The sequence below is a fragment of the Schistocerca gregaria genome, unplaced genomic scaffold (assembly GCF_023897955.1).
Source record: "Schistocerca gregaria isolate iqSchGreg1 unplaced genomic scaffold, iqSchGreg1.2 ptg001399l, whole genome shotgun sequence".
In the NCBI taxonomy this organism is placed as follows: Eukaryota; Metazoa; Arthropoda; class Insecta; order Orthoptera; family Acrididae; genus Schistocerca; species Schistocerca gregaria.
In genome coordinates, this window is record NW_026062701.1 from 15001 (window position 1) to 20000 (window position 5000).

At 49.5% G+C, this 5000-nt stretch overlaps 1 non-coding gene across 1 annotated transcript in view; it reads left to right on the forward strand.

Annotated features, from left to right (window-relative positions):
• The first annotated feature begins 4536 nt into the window (after positions 1 to 4536).
• Positions 4537 to 5000, forward strand: part of LOC126331680 (small subunit ribosomal RNA) — a 1893-nt gene continuing 1429 nt past the window's right edge. The window contains exon 1 of the ribosomal RNA XR_007563459.1: positions 4537 to 5000. This exon is cut by the window's right edge and continues 1429 nt beyond it. This is a non-coding gene — a ribosomal RNA (small subunit ribosomal RNA).

Sequence of the window (5000 nt, forward strand, 5' to 3'; positions counted from 1 at the left end):
TGTACCAGTTTATCGCTTAACCTAACTGTGGCTGTACCAGTTTATCGCTTAACCTAACTGTGGCTGTACCAGTTTATCGCTTAACCTAACTGTGGCTGTACCAGTTTATCGCTTAACCTAACTGTGGCTGTACCAGTTTATCGCTTAACCTAACTGTGGCTGTACCAGTTTATCGCTTAACCTAACTGTGGCTGTACCAGTTTATCGCTTAACCTAACTGTGGCTGTACCAGTTTATCGCTTAACCTAACTGTGGCTGTACCAGTTTATCGCTTAACCTAACTGTGGCTGTACCAGTTTATCGCTTAACCTAACTGTGGCTGTACCAGTTTATCGCTTAACCTAACTGTGGCTGTACCAGATTATCGCTTAACCTAACTGTGGCTGTACCAGATTATCGCTTAACCTAACTGTGGCTGTACCAGATTATCGCTTAACCTAACTGTGGCTGTACCAGATTATCGCTTAACCTAACTCAATTTGTCCCTTAACCTAACTCAATTTGTCCCTTAACCTAACTCAATTTGTCCCTTAACCTAACTCAATTTGTCCCTTAACCTAACTCAATTTGTCCCTTAACCTAACTCAATTTGTCCCTTAACCTAACTCAATTTGTCCCTTAACCTAACTCAATTTGTCCCTTAACCTAACTCAATTTGTCCCTTAACCTAACTCAATTTGTCCCTTAACCTAACTCAAGTTGTCCCTTAACCTAACTCAAGTTGTCCCTTAACCTAACTCAAGTTGTCCCTTAACCTAACTCAAGTTGTCCCTTAACCTAACTCAAGTTGTCCCTTAACCTAACTCAAGTTGTCCCTTAACCTAACTCAAGTTGTCCCTTAACCTAACTCAAGTTGTCCCTTAACCTAACTCAAGTTGTCCCTTAACCTAACTCAAGTTGTCCCTTAACCTAACTCAAGTTGTCCCTTAACCTAACTCAAGTTGTCCCTTAACCTAACTCAAGTTGTCCCTTAACCTAACTCAAGTTGTCCCTTAACCTAACTCAAGTTGTCCCTTAACCTAACTCAAGTTGTCCCTTAACCTAACTCAAGTTGTCCCTTAACCTAACTCAATTTGTCCCTTAACCTAACCCACGTTGTCCCTTAACCTAACTCAAGTTGTCCCTTAACCTAACTCAATTTGTCCCTTAACCTAACTCAATTTGTCCCTTAACCTAACTCAATTTGTCCCTTAACCTAACTCAATTTGTCCCTTAACCTAACTCAAGTTGTCCCTTAACCTAACTCAAGTTGTCCCTTAACCTAACTCAAGTTGTCCCTTAACCTAACTCAAGTTGTCCCTTAACCTAACTCAAGTTGTCCCTTAACCTAACTCAAGTTGTCCCTTAACCTAACTCAAGTTGTCCCTTAACCTAACTCAAGTTGTCCCTTAACCTAACTCAAGTTGTCCCTTAACCTAACTCAAGTTGTCCCTTAACCTAACTCAATTTGTCCCTTAACCTAACTCAAGTTGTCCCTTAACCTAACTCAAGTTGTCCCTTAACCTAACTCAATTTGTCCCTTAACCTAACTCAATTTGTCCCTTAACCTAACTCAAGTTGTCCCTTAACCTAACTCAAGTTGTCCCTTAACCTAACTCAAGTTGTCCCTTAACCTAACTCAAGTTGTCCCTTAACCTAACTCAAGTTGTCCCTTAACCTAACTCAAGTTGTCCCTTAACCTAACTCAAGTTGTCCCTTAACCTAACTCAAGTTGTCCCTTAACCTAACTCAAGTTGTCCCTTAACCTAACTCAAGTTGTCCCTTAACCTAACTCAAGTTGTCCCTTAACCTAACTCAAGTTGTCCCTTAACCTAACTCAAGTTGTCCCTTAACCTAACTCAAGTTGTCCCTTAACCTAACTCAAGTTGTCCCTTAACCTAACTCAATTTGTCCCTTAACCTAACTCAATTTGTCCCTTAACCTAACTCAATTTGTCCCTTAACCTAACTCAAGTTGTCCCTTAACCTAACTCAATTTGTCCCTTAACCTAACTCAATTTGTCCCTTAACCTAACTCAATTTGTCCCTTAACCTAACTCAATTTGTCCCTTAACCTAACTCAAGTTGTCCCTTAACCTAACTCAAGTTGTCCCTTAACCTAACCCACGTTGTCCCTTAACCTAACCCACGTTGTCCCTTAACCTAACCGACGTTGTCCCTTAACCTAACCGACGTTGTCCCTTAACCTAACCGACGTTGTCCCTTAACCTAACCGACGTTGTCCCTTAACCTAACCCACGTTGTCCCTTAACCTAACCCACGTTGTCCCTTAACCTAACCCACGTTGTCCCTTAACCTAACCCACGTTGTCCCTTAACCTAACCCACGTTGTCCCTTAACCTAACCCACGTTGTCCCTTAACCTAACCCACGTTGTCCCTTAACCTAACCCACGTTGTCCCTTAACCTAACCCACGTTGTCCCTTAACCTAACCCACGTTGTCCCTTAACCTAACCCACGTTGTCCCTTAACCTAACCCACGTTGTCCCTTAACCTAACCCACGTTGTCCCTTAACCTAACCCACGTTGTCCCTTAACCTAACCCACGTTGTCCCTTAACCTAACCCACGTTGTCCCTTAACCTAACCCACGTTGTCCCTTAACCTAACCCACGTTGTCCCTTAACCTAACCCACGTTGTCCCTTAACCTAACCCACGTTGTCCCTTAACCTAACCCACGTTGTCCCTTAACCTAACCCACGTTGTCCCTTTGCCTAACATAGTTCACTGCTCGGAATCTCTGGTGTCGTTGTTATCCTCATGTAGATGTCTTGCGAGTGTTGCTTACTTTCCACATATTCCTGCTATCCACTGTCAATTGTACTGCAATAGGACTATATCGCCGACCCCCCCCCTCCCCCCCCTCTGTCCCCCTCTGTCCCCCTCTTTGTGTCTCTGTCCTCTCAAGCTGGTCGGTCTGGCGTTTGAGTGTTAAATGAGCCTCGCAGCTGTTCAGTTGCATTCAGATGTCGACGCCCTCAGTGTACGTCGTGGTATGGTCTGTGTCCATTGTCCGCTGATGTCGTACGCGTAACCCACACGCTGTACCGATCATCGGTCGTTACGTACAGAGTGAAGTAGTGTGATACGTGTGACCGTACGCTGGCTGTGCCCAACGGTGTCGAATCTCAATTTCCATATGTTGTGCTTGATGCTACTTGTCTCGTCTCCCAATAACAGCTAGGTTGCACTGTGGTACGCCGTAGAGGCGTGTGGGAGGAACGTACGAACGCATTGTATGTCACCCTGGGTCGCTGGGGGTGGTGGTGCGGTGAGTCAGGTCAGGTCAGGTCAGCGTGAGCCGTCTGATGTAGTGACGCGTGTATTCCGACTTTGTCGTATTGCCTCACACAAAGTGCTACCCTGGTGGACCGCGTTCCATATCTGGGACATGCCGCAGATGCCGGTTGACAGTGGATCGCGGAAGGTACATCGCATACGTGCGCGGGCCACCTTCCACGTGTTCTCTTCTGCACATGTCGCAGTGTGTATGTGGTCTGATGTAGCGTGTCGTGACACATGACATCCTGGCATGCAAGAATTGTTGAATTCGCAAATGTAGGTGGACATCTACGTTTACTGCCCAAGATACGCAAATGAACTGGAAATCCGTTGTTGAGCGGTTGTTCACGCTGGAGGTGAATCTGTGATGGCGACGATCGGTACAGCTATTAACCGGTTGTTTCAGCGGTACCCGCCACATCCACACGCGTGACTAGGCCCATGTGGGTATGAAGCGATACGCGGCGGTGGCTTGGTGGGACTGTTCCCGGCCGGTGAAGGGGGGCCGCCCGGCGTGTTGGCCGCGCGCTGCGTGGGCGCACGCGCAACAGGCGGCTGGTGGGGGGCGCCGAGTGGCAGGAGCGCCAGCCGACGGGCCCGGCAGGCGGCGCAGCTACGCTGCGGCGCACCCTGCACGCGGCGCCTGGCGGCCAAAGTTGGTTCAGCCGAGCCCGGTGCGAAGCGCGGTGGACATCTGCAGTGTGCTGGTCTGATTGAGGACTGTGTGCGTTGAGGATGCGCCGCCGCCTGGCACTCGGCGCCGCGACGCCGTCTGCTGCTCGGTCGCCCCAGCGGTTCTCGCAGGTGGTTTGTATCGCAGTTGTGCGGACGTGTTGGCGCGTGCGCTGTGCTGGGAGAGTTCGCTTCTGCACCCAAGTGGGGCTTTGCCCTTGTGTGGCGCTGGCGTTGGAGCTGCCGGTCACCATAGGTGGCGCGTGTTGTCTCCCGCCGGCAATGCCACGACAGCACGCTCCCGGGCCTCTGTCGGCAGCGGCAAGCTCAGTTGGGAGCAAGGGTGTTCGCACTAAAACCGTCTACTCGCCTAACTCCGGGCGATTGCGCCTCTCTCGAAACCGACCAAGTACCTAGGACGGCGCTGCGCGCCGCCGGGACCTGAGAGGGTTTCGAGGTGTATCGTGCAGGGGAGCTCGGCCTCCTCCTGTTTGCAGAATAATTGAGCGGACGCTTGCGTGTTCGCGCGGGCCCCCGGGACACACTCCCGGGCGGCCGGCTGCTCAGCTCTAGTTGACGCAGCTCCCTGGTTGATCCTGCCAGTAGTCATATGCTTGTCTCAAAGATTAAGCCATGCATGTCTCAGTACAAGCCGCATTAAGGTGAAACCGCGAATGGCTCATTAAATCAGTTATGGTTCCTTAGATCGTACCCACGTTACTTGGATAACTGTGGTAATTCTAGAGCTAATACATGCAAACAGAGTCCCGACCAGAGATGGAAGGGACGCTTTTATTAGATCAAAACCAATCGGATTGGCTTGTCTGGTCCGTTTGCCTTGGTGACTCTGAATAACTTTGGGCTGATCGCACGGTCCTCGTACCGGCGACGCATCTTTCAAATGTCTGCCTTATCAACTGTCGATGGTAGGTTCTGCGCCTACCATGGTTGTAACGGGTAACGGGGAATCAGGGTTCGATTCCGGAGAGGGAGCCTGAGAAACGGCTACCACATCCAAGGAAGGCAGCAGGCGCGCAAATTACCCAC